The following is a 21,070-nucleotide window of genomic DNA, read 5'->3' on the forward strand; positions in this document are numbered from 1 at the left end:
TAAGTTAAGGATATAAAATTTTTTGCAAATTTCCTTCTTTCTGCATTCCATTACAACTATTTTTTCAGTATAACGCAATGGAAACAACTGTACTTTTAAAAGAAAACAGGTTTTTTGCCAATATTTTGGCAGTATAGTAGCACCAGCAGTACACCATTTAGAACACACTTACCTACCATTCAAACAAAAAACCAAAACTACATGACTTATTCCAGATAACAACTATTTAGTGCCCATACATACTAAATGGAAAATCTAAATAATTCAAGATCATCTCATAAACCCAGAAAAAAAAGTTGGCACTCAACATTGTGAACTACCATTTACACAGAGTATGAAAAAATTGTATTTCTAAATGATACCTTAGTGCAGAAAATGGGGAGCAAAAAAAGAAAGGGGGAACAGTGATATGAATGTCAGAAGCAGAAAACCATTATATTGAAAATAGTTTAATGAATTCCATATAATAAATTAAAAGCTTGAAGCACATACTTTTGGTTTTTACAAGACACCTTAAATTCCACAATAGATGAAATTATAAATAATTTATCGTTCACTGTGTAAAACTGTGAAATGGGTAAATTTCCCTTGCTTTTTGCAAGCCAAATGGCTACCATCAATCATAAATAATGAGTCAAATACTGCAAAAACACATTTTCCACTTATCTGGAAATAAGGGTTAACACACTACCACATGCTTCGTAAAATTAAAAATGGTGCAAATTTAGTCCCTTGGTTAAATCATCAAATGACCTAGAATATAAATAACATTAACATGTTACAAACACCATTTGTATTTGTAGTACGTACAAGAGTTAGCAAGCATTTCTGTGTGCAAAATACAAACACCAATAAAAACTAATGTTACTCAGATGAAGCAGAGAGCTGGAGGTAAAATAGTGACTGGACGAGTTAGCAGGACGGTGCATATTTCAACCAGCACAGCAAACTCTCAACATCTTGGACTAAATGAGGGAGAGGCTATCCAAGAGAAAATAGAGGCTGTCAGTACAGCCAACATTTCATCATGAAAATAAATTATTTTCTTATTTTTATTTCAATGACTGTTGTACTTATCTACAAGTATTATGCATAAATAATAAATGCTAAATTAAATTTCTCAAACTATGGCATAGATAGCCTATATCACATTTTATTGGGAAAACAAACAAGAAACAATGTTATTGAAATTACTAAACATAGATAACTTTATCAGCAGTGGTAAAAAAATATATTTGTTTGGTTTTTATTTTTTTTTCTGGTGCTAAAATAGCTTCAAAATTAAATTTTGCTTTCTGTCAATCTTATTTGTGCAGTACTATTTGTATTAAAAAAATGCACTATTAAAAGCCTATTTTCCTTATAATGTTCTTTTGTATGATATCAGATAAGAGAAAATTCTTTACCATGTCTAGACCTGTCTATAAATGACACCTTTCAAGCATTTCTACCTTGCCTCTGAATCATCACCCCTAAAAGTGGCTTGACCCTGAACTTGGAAAACAAATAAGTGATTGAAGCGTGTATTCGTCACAATGACACCATGTGTGCATACTATGTTACTCACAGAAACATACAATAAAACACACTCATTTGTAACAAATGAAAAAAAAATATATATATATATATATATATATATATATATATGTATTTTTTTCTTCTCAAATTTGGTGAGCTATCCAAACAAAGTTTTAGTCATCAAAAACCATGACAGGTTAATAAAAAATAACAAAAAAACAAATTCTTATACGTTTTATATTTTTTAAAGTCTTATCAGATTCACAAGGTCCAAGTATACATGTAGTTAAGTTCATTCAAATTTTAAAAAAAATTGAAATAAATATATTATAAAAACTGCAACATGTTAAGTATTTTAATGTCTCATTTTCATAGCAAACAGTTTCCCATTACCAATAAAAAATATCAAAGCTATAGTTAGTGTCTACATTTATATTACATCTTTTTAAACATAAAAAATGCTTTTAGTAGATGACTATTCAGAAAAAACAAACCTCTATGGAGCGACACGCATGTCACGTAACAACACCAATAACAACAACAAAATTCTGTGAAACCAAATTTAAAGTTTCCATGGTTTGCAGTTGATCAATTCAGTAGCAATGTCACACACAAACATAATGTATCAGGTATTACTGAAACTTCATGATCAACTTGTAAAAACAGCTACCTTTCTTCCTTGACTGAACTCGTTGCAAAGAAGCACACACCACAGTCTTCAATCAAGAGTTTGCTTCTTGTTTAGTAGTTGTGTCTGCGTGTCGCTCATACAGGATCTTCCAACACCATGCAAAGCACTGTCATGTCTCATGTAGGCAGTCTTGTGAGGCACATCGAGCCCTACGGGTAAATGCAAAATCAAAATAAATACTAAATAATTCACTACAATCTACAACATACGAAAGTAGTAAATAAAATGTCAAAGCACTGCAAAAGAAACACATCAGCATTTCCCAATTTCAGCAAAGTAAACTTAACCAAACTATAGTGTGTTAAGAGCCAACATCTGGACAACATTTTTGCATTCATCAGCACAACTTTATTAGATAAGAAAGCAAATTAAAATGTAAGCTGCAAAGCAAATGCAATACATGTTAGGCCTAAATGTGATATTAAGTTTTGTGAAGGCTGCCAAAATACGATAATTATGTGCCTAAAAATAAACTATTAAAGGTATATCATAAACAAAATTTCATCAACATTTAATCTTGAACAACAGTTAAAAAATCTGTGAAAAAAATTACTTTTACGCCGACTCATTATACATAATAAGCAACTACAGAAGAACATCTAATATATGCAATACTGCAGAGGAACAGAGAGTCATATAACCAAAAGTGGCAGCATATTGGAGTTAACCCCCAAATCAGATTCTGAGGTGTCCACTTATTGGAATTCTACTATAGTTCAATAAGTACATTATAATTATTTCATAAACTATTAGAATGTTCATACTGGATCAGAACTAAACCTATACTGTAGTAACTTATATAACCTATTAAATTTTCATACAATGAAACATTTGGCTACAAAACAATGAATGTAGTTTTCACTGAAAAGCAAGGAACTATCCAGGATTAAAATTGCTTGGTAATGTTTGAGAGGCAAAACTTAAAAGCTGTGGAAGAAAAATCAAACATTATTTATCTGAACCTAGTATGGCTGTATTGAAAAAAATTATTATTCAATTTACAGATACGTAAAAAGGTGAGAACTTCAAGCCACCTATAAATTGTAATATTGATATGTTTTACATAACTCACTCCCATGTGCTATAAATTAATCTCCCTAATTACTATGAAGTGTATATATATTAAAACTGTAACATTTTATTGAACATTATTAGCTTAAAATGAGGTTTTCTTAGGTCATATTTATATAGTAATCATTAAAATTAAATTATCACATCTCTAATGATTATTAAATATAACCCTAGAATAGACAACTTACTTAAAAACTAAACACAAATGTATTTTATAAGACACAAAAGCAAGAGAGCACACTATTCCTGAAGAGAGCACAAGTGATGTATCACTAAGCAATGAGTGACAGTGTGGTAGTAAATGTCAGGTTGGTACTTCAGAAACTGGCACTGGACACAATCACTCGGAGGAAAGTGCTAGACATCAAGTACCAAGCAGTCCAGCACGCACAAAATGAACAAGTAGACAGTGGAACACACTTCCAAAAGACTATGGCCGTCTTGCAGAGTTGTGACTTGAGACGAAGGAAAGTATTACAATATTTGATTACAACCTGCAAAGATTTCCCTTGTGTGTTTCTCACGTGATTGCAAAAGCATGCCTAAATATTGTCAACCTTGAGCATCAACCATTTGCTGCATGGAAGGAACGAAGTGGACTCGCACTCCAGGGGACCGACAATCTTGACTGTGGTTTTCACTCGGCGAATGCTGTGATGGTTCCTCACTGCAGACCATTACCAGGTCCTTTCCCGATATTCCTGGCCTGAGTCATGAGTTATAATCTCCGACTTCATTGTCACGACACATTAACCTTTTACCTGTCATTGTTCCACTTATAGAAAATGATTTTGAGATTTTTTTTCTACAACAAAAATTAAAATATTTCAAGACATAATTTTTTCCTAGTTAAACAAAGTCCATTTTCAATTTACAGATTTTATTTAGTGAAAGGTAAGCAATTTCTCAAAATGGCAAAATCAGATGCGGTGCGCACTCTTTATTGTTTTTATTTTTATTTTGCTATAATAAAAATAAATTATCTATTTAGAAAGCTTACGGTGCCTTAGGAAGTGTAAAAGAAATGATTCCACGTAAGTATTCAATTATAACTTTTACTTATCTCACTGGTGTTCCAGACGTTCAGATGTTCCAGAAGTGGAACACTGGCGGGTTCTGGTTATTGCGGACCACTTTACTTATATGCGTCACCGCACGCCTACTGCGCATGTTTCTACTTGCGCCTCAGCGCAGCCACAAACTGTACACGTCATCACATGCCTTTCATGCAAGTTACTACCTGCAGCGGAACTCAAGTCTGCTCTTACTAGTTTTCTTTCAACTGTCTAAGAGTTGTGTTATAAAATCATTTGCTGTCATTGCAGTATTTTTAGGTTACCTCTGTGCATGTGAGGGCTTTTATGGTGAGTGAAAGTGTTTTGTACAGTGAATGACGCACTTGACTACTTAAATTCTTTGAATGATTCTGACATCACTGACAATTCCGATGAAGAATACGACTTGTGTCAGTTACCTCCAGAAGAAAATGAATGATTGACAGATAATGAAGACATTGATGACAACAATTTGGGAGAAGTGGAGCCGACTGAAGTATGTGGACAAGTAAGTTTATTTATAAAATCATGTGCATCTGTGTCCAATGAAACGCAGCAAGAATCATTTCCTTCAACTAGTAAAGAGTTGCCTGTTCCTAAAAGAAATTGTAAAAGAAAAGCTAATCCAAAGCCTGGAGTGAAAGGTAAACATATCCCGGAAAAACCAAACTGGCAAAAAACTACAAGCTTCAGTTATGTACTTCCTTCTGAAAATCAAGCGAAACTCAGTGATAAATTTCCTAAATTGATATCCCTTGAGCCTATTGACCTGTTTTTTGAGTTCATGAACATTGATTATCTTACCCATTTGGCAGAAATGACTACTCTCTATGCACCACAACATGGTAGTTATTTGCAATTTGAATGGAAAGACATAGCTCAGTTTTTCGGTTTACTGCTCCTTAGTGGTTACCATATTGTGCCCATAGAAGACTTTTACTGGAGCACAGCAGAGGATATTGAAGTATCCATTGTATCTACTGTTATGTCAAGAAATCAATTCAGGGAAATAAAGGTTAATTTTCATGTAATGGACAATTCAACAATAAATTTAGGTGACAAGTTAGCCAAAATTAGACCACTATATGATGAACTAAACAAACTGTTCATGAAATTTGAAATCTTTCACAATACTCTTAGCAATGATGAATCTATGGTACCTTATTATGGCCACCATTTGTGCAAAATGTTCATCAGGGGGAAGCCAATTAGATTTGGCTACAAAATTTGGATGCTGTGTTCCTCAAATGGCTTTCCCTATAATATGGATATATATTCAGGAAAAAGTGACTTGAGTACCCCCCTCGGGAAACAAGTGGTAAACCATTTGCTGGCTGCTGTTTCGAATCCCTTAGAAATAGCAGTATATTTTGACAACTTTTTTACTTCTTATGACTTATTGGCAGAACTTAGAAGCAAAAAAATAAAAGCTACAGGGACAGTCAGAGAAGATAGGATTGCAAAATGTCCTCTAATTCCAGCAAAAGAAATGTCAAAAACCAAGAGAGGTACATATGATTACTTGAGTGACGGAAAAGTTTATGTCTGTCGATGGAACGACAATTCAGTCGTGACCATAGCTTCAAATCATGAAACTCATCTGCCTTTGCAAAGTGCTAAGAGGTAAGTTTATGCAAATTTTTTCCTTTTTGTTTGTACATTTATTCATAAAACAATATTTTTTCACCTGATAATTTATTTTTCGTAGATATTCCAAAGAAAAAAGAACAAGAGTTGCCAATGATCAACCTCATCTCCTGAGGCAATGTAACTATGGCATGGGTGGAGTTGATGTTATGGATAGATTGTTGGGATCTTACCGGCCAAAATTGCGTTCAAAAAGTGGTGGTGGAACTTGTTCTCCAACGCGCTCAACATGTCTGTTGTTGCTGCCTGGATTGTTCACAAAGAGCTTCACTCCAAACCATTGTGTTTACATCTGGACCATCTTTCCTTTCGGCGACAGGTACGTTTCGTTTTTTCTATTTGTTTTTCTATTTTTTTTACTTTACATTTACCTAATCAAAAAATTTTATTGTTCAGACAGATTACAATGGCCCTCCTGCGAATTTCTCCTCGAAAGGAGGGGCCTAGAGTTGGGCCAAAGCCTTGTATACCTCCTTCTCAACGAAAATCAGATGGGCATTACTTGATTTTGGCATCACAGGGAAGATGTGCTCATGTAGCTCCAATACGAAGTACCAATGCAATGAGTGCAAGAGTGTTTCCCATATTTCCATGGACTGAAAGTGTAATAATAGACATTATTGATATGGCTTCACATGTAAAAGAGATGTTGTTACACTGTTGACACATTAAACTCAAAAGCAGCATTTATCCATAAAAAAAAGTTTCCAAGTAGATTTTTTTGTATTTTTCAAATTTTGGGAGATAGCTATTTTATATTGTTATGGATATACATTGTAATGGGTTTATATAGTAATACATATTTTTTAAAAACAAATTTATGACTTTTTTGTATAACCACTTCCTGCCAATGTTCCACTTCTGGAACATAGCAAAATAAATAGAAAAAAAATTTTTCTTGTAATGTATCAATTTTCATTTCTTAATGATACATTAAGTAAACATAATTCGCAGGGAAATATATAATTTTTTTGAGGGATCTTGGGGTGGTGGGTAAAAGGTTAAACCCAATAAAATAAAAATTAAACTTCCTGTAAGGGTAAGGATTCCAGATGATGCTGGCGACCAGCATAGCAACCCATAGGTTTAGTGCAGAAGCAGATCCTCAAGCTCATGAAAGGAAACAGGGAAGCCTTGGCTTCAGACCTTTTATCAGTGAACACTGCAGCCAAAAGGAAGGGAGGCTTCGGGCCTACAAGACAGCTCTGGATCTGCCTCCAGGTGCGGGCAGCCACGGTAAAGCTTTGAATGGTTGGCTAGAACAACCAATCAAAGCTTTAACATGACACCCTGGCCAATAGCCAGTCTCTTACGTTTGCCGTCCAGGGTAGGAAGCATCTCCACATTTCAACTTCAACCTGTTGCTCATTACTGATCTGTTAACATCCACCACGTTAAGTATCTTTACACCTTTTCTATTCATCTTCGAGGTCTACCCCGGCAGTAGACTGGTTTAACTAATTGTTTAAAGCTCCGCGGAGCATTTTGAATAGCACGAAAATCTTTGTACTTTCGGGGCCAGGCCACGCGGTGTCCTCGTCAGCATTTAAGCTGGACTACTTGCTGTTGGCAATATTAACTATTTTATATGTAACAACTCCTCATTGTGTGATTATTCAGAGTCTTGTCAATGTACGTGACTGCGTCAGTGGTCCTAGGGAACCACGGAAAACCAAAATCAGGGCCGCGATGCTCGCACCAGGATCCAAACATGCTTCCTTCAGAATGTGAGTTCAGCATCTAGCCAGTACACCACCTTGCTGAACTCTTTCCCAGCCAGAGAGTTTGTCAGAGAGCCCATTTTTAGTTATTACTTAGTTGCTACACAATATCAGCACAGAGCTTCCCATGGGCTGACAATTTTTGGAATTAATCTACTCACTGGACTGGAAATTAAGACTTTAAGGGCCACTTGCAGAGACAGTTGAGTAAAATCTGAGTAAAAACCTAGCAGGAGGAATACGTAATTTGTCTCAAGTCACGACTGAGCAAGCTGGCCTAACAGTCAAGCTATGGTAATTATCAGCCTGAACATATTACAACATTTCATCTTGTGAGTTTTTATTCTTATTTTAATACACTAAATATAATAATCAATAAAGAAATATAAATATCCAACAAAAACTTATATGAGATTGGTATGAAAAAAGCCTAATTATCTGTGGGCTAAACATTGAAGATTTACAAATTAAAAATGTCTAAATGTACAAATTTAAAATGTTTAAAAAAATTACTACATCAAATAATAAGTAAAGTATAACATGAGGAATGCATAGCTACAGGTAGGTAAGTATGCAACATATGGCAAAGTTCACTTTGAAGTAGTGAATGAATGCTCGAATGGAAGGTACAAGACTGGAATGCAGTTATGTTCTCCTCACAACGAAGAGTGAGCAGGTTGGAAATTGTGAAATGGAAAAAACATTGCTTCATCCACATAGATGCTAGTCTCTGCCATTACTGGTGAGAAGCATTGTGTTTCCTTCAACTGAATATCAGGGCCACTAGAGGCCCACTGACGAAGCTGGTTTTATTCCCGACAGGTCAAGCAAACTTTTGCAAGTGAAACAAAATAAAATGGTCCCTTCTGATCAAAAAACATCAGTGCAGCTACTTCGCAAATTGGGAGTGTGTTTTATTCCAATGGTAGTACACATGCAACTGTATAATGTAGCAGTGGCAAATACTATGACGAGTCTGACTGGTGATCTGTAATTTTAGAAAATGTATGTGCTTGACGCTGCATAGCATTGTCGCACCTACATTTAACTAATTTAGTAAGACAACACTAGTTTTTTGGACTTTTGTCTGGGGACTTTCTATTTGTTTTTCCAGCCAAATCACATGTAGAGTCCATAGGTATGCTGCCTAGCCATTCACAAATAATCTTGGCATATCAGGTATACAGGAAATTTAAAATTGTCATATCATTAAAAGTCGAAATATTTTGGATAGACTGGCTATGAATCAGATGAATAATGTCAGTTTAGCAACAAAGATATATTTTTTGAATCTTATGATAACTAAATAAATATTACTTCCAACAAATGTTTAATAACCACCTTTTCCATATTGAATCATAGAAGAATATTTTAAATCTCTAAATTATGATTTTCAGGGCATATACATTTTTTTCTTTTGTAATAGTGAGATCTGAAACTGAAACAAGCATTTCTTACTTGTCCAAGCTTGATGTATTGTTTCTTCAAGCAATGTTTTGGCTAAATAGGTAAAGCTTATTTCCCTAGAATTCACAGTCAAAAAAGGACAATGATGTAACCTCAATCCAGAGGGTATTAAAATACCTCAAAGAGACCACTGACCTATGAATTAGACTTTGCAGGTGACAAACAGACAAGGAGAAGTACTTCCGGATACATCCTCTACTACTGTGGTGGACCAATCAGCTGGGGCACATGAAAAAAACCTGTTGTCGCACTCTCTACCGCAGAAGCCTAGTACCTACACTGCTGAGAAAAATGTACAAAAGAACTCATATACTAGAAAACCATCCTAGATGAAATTCTGGGTCAAGACAGTGAATAAACTGTTTATAGATAACCAAAGTGCCATAAATTTAGTGAAGAATGGGGTGATTAACCATAGGCCAAAACATATTCATGTCAGGTTTCACTACATTCACAAAAAGGTAATAGAAAGATTGCTGAAAGTGTTTTAATGTCCCAGTGAAAAACAGATAGCAGATATCTTTACAAAACCCTTATCAAAAGTAAGATTAGGACTTCTCACGATTGAGATAGTTTCATGGAGTAATCCTCAATCATGTTACTTGTGTTAGGTTATGTTTTCCATGTTATTTACATTGTACTGCTCTTAAGTACAAAGAAACAAAAACAAAAAGAGACAAAAAACAAGACATCGGTATCTAGTTAATATGCAGGATTAAAGATTCTAGAGTGCTTTATATAAAGAGAGTAAGACTTGTTTACTTTGTGGAAAGTAAATGTGCAATAAAAAAACTAAAAGCAGCTTATGAATTTTAACAATCCCATAATACTGAAATGTGATTTATTAAGAATTTAAATCCTTTTGCTTGAAACAAAAAAAAATTGTGTATAACATAGTCAAAATAAAAATGCTTTTTCATAGTAGCTTAATATTTCTGATATCAGAAAGTTAACTAGAATATGGTTTCTTATTACTTGTAAATATCTTCTTTTCACTCTTAATTAACTAAAAGTATTTTTTTTTTCAAAATAAACACTTTCATGAACTCTTCAGAGGAAACAAAAAATACGTATTACTACTCTAAATTTCCATTTTTTCCAGAATCTGGTCACATACCTCATCAAACAAGACAAAATCAATTCGACTAAATCTATTAACATAAATATCAAGAACAATCCAAAGAAGTTCTGGCACTATGTAAATATAATAAATATTGTTATCAAGAACAACACTCATTATAAGTGAATTGTAGTGTATCAAGTGATCCAATCATACCATCAAATGTATTTGCTAAGTATTTTTGAAGTGTTTATGTCTCACCAAAAAACACTTCCCTTGTTCCCTCTGATTCATCAAGTGACACTACTTCCATTCCCATTATTTCAGAGAGGCTCATTTTTTCAGGTACAACGAAACACCTTTTATTTAATAACCTTATTAATTCTATTGTATCCAGGCGGGCTCCAACACTTCAAAAAGCACTCCTGAGCAGCAATATTATTTGCAAATTTTATATTTTCAAGTACAGTTCTTGTAAAGGTTTTTTTTAAAAATAACCTAATTTGTTTAAATTATATGAAGAGTTTTCAATTATAAGTTACGTAAAGTAAGCGACACGGATCTAGTAGATAATAACAGTCATCAATGAGGCTGGAAGAGTCCTGGTCAGTGGCCATTTTCTTATATCCTCTCTAGTCTTCAACTATTGCCGGCCAAGTTAGGAAGTGTCTGCACCCCGGGGACTTCATTGCTTACCATCACTGACTGCTTAGATCTAATACTTCACATTAATGTTCTAAATCTTTTATTATTATCCCCGGGGCCTGCCTCGGGAGGCAGACTGTTTCAATAATCATTTTTAACACTTTTTTACGGACTTTGAATTTACTGTGTGAGGAACTTGTCAGCCAAAAAGGTGACCGACCACAACTATACCGATTCTTGCCGTGAGGCATTTTTACTGCATTATTGCAAGAGACCTGTAAGCTCTGTGTAAGTAACCACGCCAATAAATTGTGTTAACACAGAGACATGTTCAGTTTATTATCATATGTTGACTTCTGGTATCAGGCGTGTGGGATGCCTTTAAGAGCCTTCAAGACACTTCATGTGAGCATGTCCGATGCTCAAGGGTGGACCAGGTCTGGAAGAGTCGAGGAGGTTTAAGTAGGGCAGTTAGTCCGAGTCTCGTCCACACACGGGCGACGCCATGACCCTGTTAAGGAGTCTCCGCCAGGTCAGTGTGTCCAATAAGCATACGGTGGCGCCCAGACGCACACACTACTGACGTGCAGTTAAGGACATGCAAGACCCTACGACATCAACTTGTAACCGTCAAACTCACTGACAACAAGCACATAAGTCGCATAAACCCGCAACAAAGAATACCTCTCCAATAATTTTAGAAAACATGAGAAGACTAATTTATTTATTTTAGGGCTGGTTTATGGAGTTATTTTGTCTGGAGTAGATGGCATAAAGCTATAAATTACATTTTAAAATAAATTTTTTGTAAACTGTACACATAATAAAAACTATTATTTATCAACCACAAAGAACTATTGATATAATTTACTCAGCTTACATATTCTTCCTTATAATCTTTTAAAGAGCTTGGTTTAGAGTATTGTGTTTTCGTATTTACTCCAGATATCTTTGAACGCACGCATACGTAACTTCACACACTTCAGGATTTCTTCAAGGCTTGCTGCTAGCAGCTGTTTAGTACATCACAACTGATAGCTTTCTGTAGTTTGTGTCAAGGACAAAATCCTAGCTAGCTGTTGTAATTTTTGTTCTTTTTACTACTTTGAACAATTATTGCACATATTTCATACTTTAATTCAATTGGTGCTGCATAATTAGAAAACTGTTGAAGAGTAAAAACTCATACGTAAAAAAAAAAAAACAAGAAATTGTATTTTTATATACTAATTACAATAATGTTGCTTGATAATTTCACAAACAGTATTTTTCAATCACAAGATTCTGAAGTCCCAGGAAATAGTGAAAATCATAAAATACCTAGAAAATATAAATGCAAAAATATCAAAATCACTTTTATAATTTATTTACAGTAAATGCAATAATTTTGCATCTATATTTATATGTTATTAACATAGGTATCAAATCGCACAATTATCATGATTTCAAAGCCTTTCACTACTAACAAATTTATCGGAATCAAATAATAAAAAAAACATTTGTTTTAAATAATTGAAATAGTTAAACAATGAATATAATTATTATGTAACTGGCCTAATACAACCAACCTTTCACGATAGCTATGATTATCTATATGTGCAAACCCCAAGACTCCCAAAAACTAACTACAAAAACATACCCTTCGTGAAAAATCCACACACCTGACGGCAATGTTAAATATTATAAAAATACAAAAAAACATTAAATATACCCTCTATAAGATTCATTATGAATGGGTAGCATAGCATTAAAATTTATAAAAAACAATATGTGAAGCACAGTGAATTTTGTTAAATTCAAATAAAAGTTCAATGTCACAGAAATCCAATTGGTAATTGATAAAACCATATAAACTATACACAGTGACAAACTAAAATACTATTTCTACATGGCAGACAATGCCAGAGAATATCTAATAACTGACAAAAATAAAAAACAGGAAATTTGTTGAACCTCATATACACTCAACACTTCCAACGAACCACTCAAAATTACTTATGAAAACTTTAAATATAAAAATATAACATAAGTTAAAATTTTGCACATAAAAACAATGCTGCAAAAAAACTAGGTAAAAAATAGGTAGTATGTATAAATGATAAATTAATTTCCAAAATATCTAAAATCCTACACTAACATGATGAAAATGGTACAAAAACATTTTAAAATTGTAATAAAAAGTTACAGATGCCAAAAAAAAATAGTTTTTTTTTTTTATTTCTGTTCTGTAACATACTTAACGGTCCCATCTACCCGGGCACAGATACGGTGCGCAGAGCTTCAGGTAAAACAATACGATTTCAAAACTACTCAAGATATCCTAGTAGGGTCTGTTTACGAAAAGCATTTAAGAATTCGCTGAGGACCAAAAAGTACTTCTGATTTCGGATTAAGTTTTTAAACTGTATTTTTAGAAGAGTATAAATGGCTAAAAGGCATGCGTTCAGAGTAATTTTTAGGTGTAAAACAACCAGTATGGATTCTTGAAAGCACTTAAGGATTTGCATTACACCTTTGCCTTCATTTCTATGCCATTTAATGTTACGGTCACCGCTTAAATTTCATAGTTGTCATATGATCAACGAGAAGACCACGCTCCAGTTCACAGCCTTGCGCTTAGAGGCGACACCGTGCTAGAAGCACCAGTGAGCGTCTCGCTTATCATCCTACCTCACTAACATACACACACCACTGACCAGACGGGCCCCTTAACTATTCACCTTCTCTCGCATGAGCCGTTACTATCAACATTTACCTTAAGGGATTATTAATTCAGAACCCATAGATGTATTGTTTGAATAACATCCCCAACATGAAATAGTATTTATTGCCAAATAAGTTTCAGAATATGAATTTATGGACTAATCATTTAAAAATGTTGTGTGGAAATCTCGTAGCATGTTCTAAGAGGTTGTGATAGTAAGCATTATGCTCACATGACGATTCAATTCCAACTTTCTCCGTGATCAAATACGAACAGTACTCAAGTGTTTTGGAGATCAAATTAAACTTCATCACATCATGTGTCTGTGCATACCTATGCATTTTAACATTTACATTTATTATAAGTTTAGTATTACGTGTGTGTTGAATTATGGTGGAGTTTGTGCCTTTTAGAATGTATTTACATGTTGTAAGTATTAGAAACTGATTAGAACAAAGTGATATTTTAAAAAATGTGAATTTTTTGGCATATGGCATTAATACCAAGTTATTTTTTAGCAGGACAATATGAAACTCCTACCAATTTCATTTTTTATTTTAGAGATATAATTTTTGTTTTCTTTGTATTATGGTAGAATTATGACCAATAACAATACAATTATGATACATTGTGTCATACTTATATATTACATTACTTTACTATTATTGTGGTACACGTGCCAAAAAATACTTTCGCGAAAAGTTGACTACATTAACAATGCTTTTACCAGGTTTTAAATGTAGCTGACAGAACAGAACCGAAACTTACAGTTTTATTATCCCTAAATCTGCAAAAACATATTTTTTTTTTCAAGGCATCTAGGTTTTCAGATGTCTAGGTAATTAGATTTTTATAGATTAAAAATATACACCTGCAATTCAGCTTTTGCCTGGTGGCAATGAGTCTCCTCCTCTACTTCACTCTCCCATTTCTTTTAGCTTTCACCACAGGTCCTTCGCACCTCTCACTTCCAATACCTTTCCCTCCCAAATATCTTACAAAAGTCAATAAGGATGGTATCCACCCGTTTCCCTCCATCCACTGCTTCTACAAGGTCCTTTGGCAGCCCAGCCATCTGTGTCACACAAGAGATACCCCTCCTTAAACAATGTTGCCTCTCATTCATCTCACCCTATATCCATTTCCCCCACCGTATCAGGCTACCAGTGTCTCCATTCCCTTTCCCACACTTGATGTCAGGCTGACAAGCCTGCAGCTTGCAGGTTTTGTCATGTCCCCTCCTCCCTTGAAGATATACACAACCACTGCCTCTGTAGCTGCCCTTCCACAAGCAACTATGTACTCAGCAACTTTATCTGCCTAGTACCTCCTTGTCCCCATACTTGAGATGACTTACCAATACCAACACCATAAGGCCAAACAACTAAACAACAGATTTGGTTACGTTAATCCACATTAAAGATGTGGAATTATTATACACACATTTACGTAATAAATAATATTAGAATGTGAGTAACAATCATGTATTTAGCCAAACAGAATCTACAATATAGCAAAGTTTGTCTCTCGCTCAGGATGTATAGAGCATGGTGTGCCTCAAGGATTGGTATTAGGTCCCTTGCTCTTTCTTTTTTATGTTAATGACTTACCACATATGCTTGATGTAAGAGCTTCTGCTATTCTGTTTGCAGATGATACTAGTATCATAATACAAAATCTGTCTCGCACCCAGTTAATTGAGGAATCTGAAAATGTACTCAAACTAATGATTTCTTGGTTTAAGTCTAATAAATTAACTTTAAATTTTGATAAAACAAATTTTGTTAACTTCATAACAAGAAACCAAATGTATGAAGATATTAATATTTCTTGTTTAAATAAAAATCTACATCAGTCTCATTATGCGAAATTTCTGGGATTAATAATTGATGAAAAAATAAATTGGAAAAAGAATATAGAGGTATTATGTAATAAACTAACATCTGCATGTTTTGCTCTTCGCTGTATGGTTGGGAAAGTTGATGTTGAGGTTATGAAATTAATGTACTTCGGGTATTTTCACTCACTAATGCAATATGGTATAATTTCATGGGGAAATAGCTCGGAAGCTATTAAAGTCTTTATAATACAAAAAAAAGCCATAAGGATTATTTGTAATAGCAAGCAAAGAGATTCATGCAAACCACTTTTTAATAAACTATGTATTCTCCCATTGCCAAGTCAATATATCTTTTCAGTTTTAGTGTTTTTAAATAAAAATCTGAATATTTTTAAGCCAAATTCAGCAATACATCCATACGAAACTAAAAAATGTGATGACTTGCATATAACTCGGGCAAGAACTACTTTACAGCAGAAAGGCATATATAATACTGCTTTGAAGTTATTTAATAATCTTCCATTAACTTTAAAACAACTATGTAAAAGTAAAAGTAAAATTTTTAAATATAAATTAAAAGAATATCTTATCTCAAAAACATTTTATTCTGTTGATGAATTTTTAAATTGTATTGATAATCATAACTTGTGTGTTAACATCTGAATTGTGTGTGTGTATATATATATATATATATATGTATATATATATATATATATATATATATATATATATATATATATATATATATATAATAGTTATGTTATGTGTATATTTGTGTGTTTATGTATAAAATATCTTTGTGTACGGACACCTTAATATTATATGTGTACAATACATGTATGCTCTATCCCTTTAATTGTGATATGTGCATATAATCATGATATTGTTTATAACTTTTATCTTACTATGTTATGGATTTATTTTTTATTTTGTATTGTATTGTATATACTGACATGTTCTACACCATTGAGCATTTGCTCATTCATGGTCGACGGAACGTAACTATAAATAAAATAAAAAATAAATAAATGCTGTGGAAAAATGTAACCAAATCAACCAATTACAAATCTTTCACAGGTAAAAGAAATTCTTGTAAAATTGTTATGCCCCCCTCAGCAAATAAAACTATATATGAATTCTAGATGCAGAAAAAAATTTTTTTTTCCATTTAACTCAGTTATAATCAGTAGTTAAGTACATTCAATGTTTACTGAATTGTATAATGGCAATTTTAACCGGCCAGAAAATAAGTGAAAGAAGCATCTTATAAACTATGACTATAGTTGGAAAACTCAGTAATGGCAGGTTATCATAGCTATAAGAAAAAGTTATGATATTATGTTAATTTTGCCTTATACTATACAATAATTTTCTAGATTAGTGGCTTCTGCATAAAAAAGGTAATTCCAAATATGTTCTACAAACAAATGTTGTGGTTATGTAGAAATAGAGTACAATATACATATAAAGGATTTACAGTTCAAGTGCTGTATTCACATACAAATATTATAAGTACCATGTTTACTCCGTGTGTGTTTTTGTTGTGGTAATAGTTGTGTCAAGTGAAATAATTTATTAATTATATAACTATTTAATATGTTATTTCACAGATATTTACTTGACTGCAACTATAAAAAGAAATTATATTACTTTTTTGCAATTCAATTAGTTGCAAATTATTAATTCTTCTGTAGTTTTGAGGATTTGTGTTGTTTGAAATTTAACTAAGTACCTAAGTTAGTATTTTGATTCAACTATGTAGTGGCAAACAGTTCGCAAAGAGGAAAAATCGTCAAATTTAACTCATCTGCGTATCATTTGGTGTGGTGATTGCTTTGTGTAAGCATCAATAAGCTGCGAGTAGCAATTTTTGGTTGTTTTTAGAGGATTCGTCTGTGTCATATCGTTGTATATTCTGATAATAGCATGGCTGGTGTACTTGGGAGTGCATCTGGGGTTATGAATCGGCTTTGCACTATTAGTTAGTAATTAGTTTGAATAATTAGTATGTAGATTATAGGGTGTTGTCTTGTGAAGTGAAGAGCAAACATGGGGCAGTTATTGAGTTGGTCGAGGATAACGAATGGTTTTGTTTTCAACAGATGACTACTACACATGTTGGTAAGACTGACAAAAGGGTGAAATGTAATTTCTTTTCCTGGGATTGGAGCACATATAATTTTCTTTTAGAGCATGATTATGAACACCTTTGGATGAATCATAGTACAAATTTTGTTTATCCATACACTAGGGTGAAAACCCAAAGAATAGAGAGTTCGGTGTCATGTGTCATAGAATGGAACTCTGTATGGTCAGAGAATTCCTCATTACACTGGGTACCTCACAGAGCTCATGTTGCGTCGAAGGTATCCAGAACAATCATGTCTCATCATTTTCTGCTGTACCTACCCACTTGTCATAGTTGAGTGTTGTTTGTTTTTTGAAAGCCTGTTGTTTATGTTACACCCAAATCTTGTGAGTTTGATTCTGATGGCGTGATACTGTATACATTAATTCTGTTGAACATTTCCTGTTTTAATTCAGTACGTGGAAAATCATCTGCACTTGATCTAGATGGCATGATATAATACAGCACAAAAATTGGTAGGCCCTAGTGGAAAATGGTCTTGATGTTTGAGGAAATTATGTGTTTCAAATTTGTGTTCAGTTGAAAAGTAGAAAACATTGTTGATAAATTCTTTCAATCACTGTAATATCATCAATTTTGATAGTTTAACTATTTTTTTCCCATAGCTTTCAAACCACAAATCCATCGAATTTATGACCATGCCCACTAAGGTAAGTGCACCGGTACTCGTCACTGCTCCAATGGTCGTCACTAGCAACTTCAAATGTAAATAATAGAGAAGTAGCTCAATATATCGCCAACTTAAGTATTGACAAAAATTTGGTCGACGTTCTAGCTGAAATTACCACAATAGTTTTCGGAACAAACACTATTTTCAATCAAAAAAAGTCCGTGCATCAAAAGTTCGTAGAGCAGTGAAGATAAATAGGGGAATTCCTATACTAAAACACTAAGGACGTTAGTGCACATTTTTACTTCTAATTCTGTAATTTTTCATGTTTATTCGTGATGTTTTGTGCTGAATGTGTTAGTTAAATGTTCTTGAAGAGGTGAAAGTGTTTATTTAAAAAAATTTGTTTTCTTTGTATGATTTAGTTAGGGTGACGAAAACTGGATCAATAAAAACCTTGTATTGCTAGTGTTCGTCATACCTGACGAGCACTAGTACATTTAATAGTTTATTTAAAGTTGTGCTAAGTTACACCCTAAAGTTCTTAAATAATATTGGTTCTTTGTTGTTAATAGACAAAGTAAGTTATTATGATCAGATCCAGTAGTCGTCACCTATGACGACTTCCGATGCATGTGTATGACGACTTCTGGGTCGGAAATTACTTTACTTTATTGATTGCAGAAATTGTGTAGGCATTGTTGTTTACATTAATTTAGGGGTCATTCAATATATATTTTGACATTAATAAGTAAATTAAACATTGTAATGTGTCTCGTTCTATAATTACAGGGCAAAATGCCAAAACGGAAAATACTGTTGTATGAAGAGTCAGCCATGGAAGCTGCTCTTAAAGATGTAGTGAATGGTATGAGTATAAAATGAGCAGCGGAAAAAAATAGTGTGCCAAGGAACACATTGTCCGATAAACACAAAGGCAAATCGCCCTTGGGTAGGAAGATGGGCCCTGATTCATTTTTAAATTTTACTTGTGATACTGCATAACATGCTATGTTATGTTGCAGCAACGAATCGAGTCGTATTGCGTACGCGTACAGTATGACGTCGTGTAAATAATAATAAATATAATATAAACAATTAACAATATTTGATAATTAAACAGTTTTTGTTAACCAAGAAACAATTAAATCTCATTAGAGCGGCTTTATTATATCTCTTTTAAGATAAGAACAAACAAAAAACGTGAAAATACGCGATAGTGAAAAACAAAAACATACATATTTCTAATTTGTAAAAAAATACTTTGTTACGTTGTTTCTGTTCCAATCTCAAACTTTGTCTACACACATAATACCTTTAATAAACAGTAAAAAAACTTAGACGAGGAATTTCCAAATTATACTTTATTAATAAACAAACATCGTTCTTTGTAACGTAAATTCATCGAATATGCGCGCGCATGCGTAAAATATACGAGAAATGCGAGTAACAAAATACAGCCGTGTGTAACGTTTCGTTACTCGTTACTAGACGGCACACCCGTTACTCAGTAACGAATACATACGGTTTGCTACAGCTCTAATATTTTCATGTTAGTTGTGCTGTCCCTCTTTGTTCCGTGAGTGCTGTAAGTAAATTCAAAATTTAATGAGGATCATTCATTATATTACTGAACGATCTTTATGAAATGCCATTTTGATGTTTAAAATATAGTACCAAATAAAATTTGAAGCCCAAATAGTACAATACTATCATTCTGGATCCATGAATTAAAACTAATGCAGCCGAAATCGCACATGACGACTACTGGCACAAACATGTGACGAACACTGGCAAACACGAAAATTTTCATGACGACTACTGGCTCGAAATCACACTTTTTTCAAAATTATAAATCTACAAAAATAATTTGTGTTTATCGAAGAGTGTTGGATAGCATTGTAGAGTAAAGTTTGAGGTTAAAAACAAACATGTAGGGGCAGTAATACACCTACGAGGTTATGTACACAATTTTTTTTTCTAAAACTCTTCTTAGCATGACGACTACTGGTACATTTACCTTAGTGAGTTTGTCATGATCCAGTAGGAATTTCAAAACACTGTTTTCGTAGTACATACAGGAAAGTCTATGTTGGTCAAAAACACTATTCTCTGTAAAAACGGGAAAGCCACCAATTTAGGGTATTATTTAAAATAGCCTATGTTACAGCATAATTCATACAACAAACCCAATTCTTAATTTAGGAAATTTCTATACTTGTAGTTTAAGTTACATTTGAATTAGTTTCCCTTTTTTATGCTGACAAGACTACAAACCAAAACAAATATATCAAGGCAAAAATTTCTAACACTGATTGTCGGAAATACATACTTAAAACCTGGCAGTCAAATGGTAAAAATTTGGAATCTGACAGGAAATAGGACATATGATCGATTCGAAATTAACTGAACTATAAAAATATATTATATTACACTCACCATTATAGTGCTAACCCTTATCCATTAGTACACAAACACACGCAGATTGATAACAAGTGCAAACCGTTTAAGGATTTGATATAAAAAAAATTATTCACGAATATGTACAACTATATAAACATTTGAATTGTTTTCAATTGTCGCTTGTTTCCAGCAGTCCGGAAAACTTCCAAAATCTACTGTAAGGTCTTTCTTCTCGAGCACTACTGAAGTATTATTCTTGACGCTGTCGGAATAATTCCTCAAGAGTAATTAATTCAATTCGAAAGAGTAATGCTATAGAGTTGGAGAGGTGGTATTGAACGGAAAAAAAAATTCCAATTTTCTTTACCAAATAAATTTGTACAGCTAACCACAAATATCCTTTAAATCATATCACACTATGTCATTGTAACTCCTGCGGCAGTAAAGCTCTGTCACCCTGCCAGAACCAAATCCTTTGGCGGAAGGCAC

The 21,070-nt window shown here is 33.5% G+C and overlaps 1 protein-coding gene across 4 annotated transcripts in view; it reads right to left on the minus strand.

Moving 5' to 3' along the window:
• Positions 1 to 20,605, minus strand: part of LOC134529603 (nuclear factor 1 X-type) — a 608,051-nt gene extending 587,446 nt beyond the window's left edge. For all 4 annotated transcript variants that reach the window (XM_063363878.1, XM_063363877.1, XM_063363874.1 and 1 more), the window contains exon 1: positions 20,199 to 20,605. The gene's annotated coding sequence lies outside the window, so the exon portion shown is untranslated. The remainder of the gene's footprint in view (positions 1 to 20,198) is intronic.
• Between the last annotated feature and the right edge of the window lie 465 nt (positions 20,606 to 21,070).

The sequence above is a fragment of the Bacillus rossius genome, chromosome 2, assembly GCF_032445375.1.
Source record: "Bacillus rossius redtenbacheri isolate Brsri chromosome 2, Brsri_v3, whole genome shotgun sequence".
Taxonomy (NCBI): Eukaryota; Metazoa; Arthropoda; class Insecta; order Phasmatodea; family Bacillidae; genus Bacillus; species Bacillus rossius.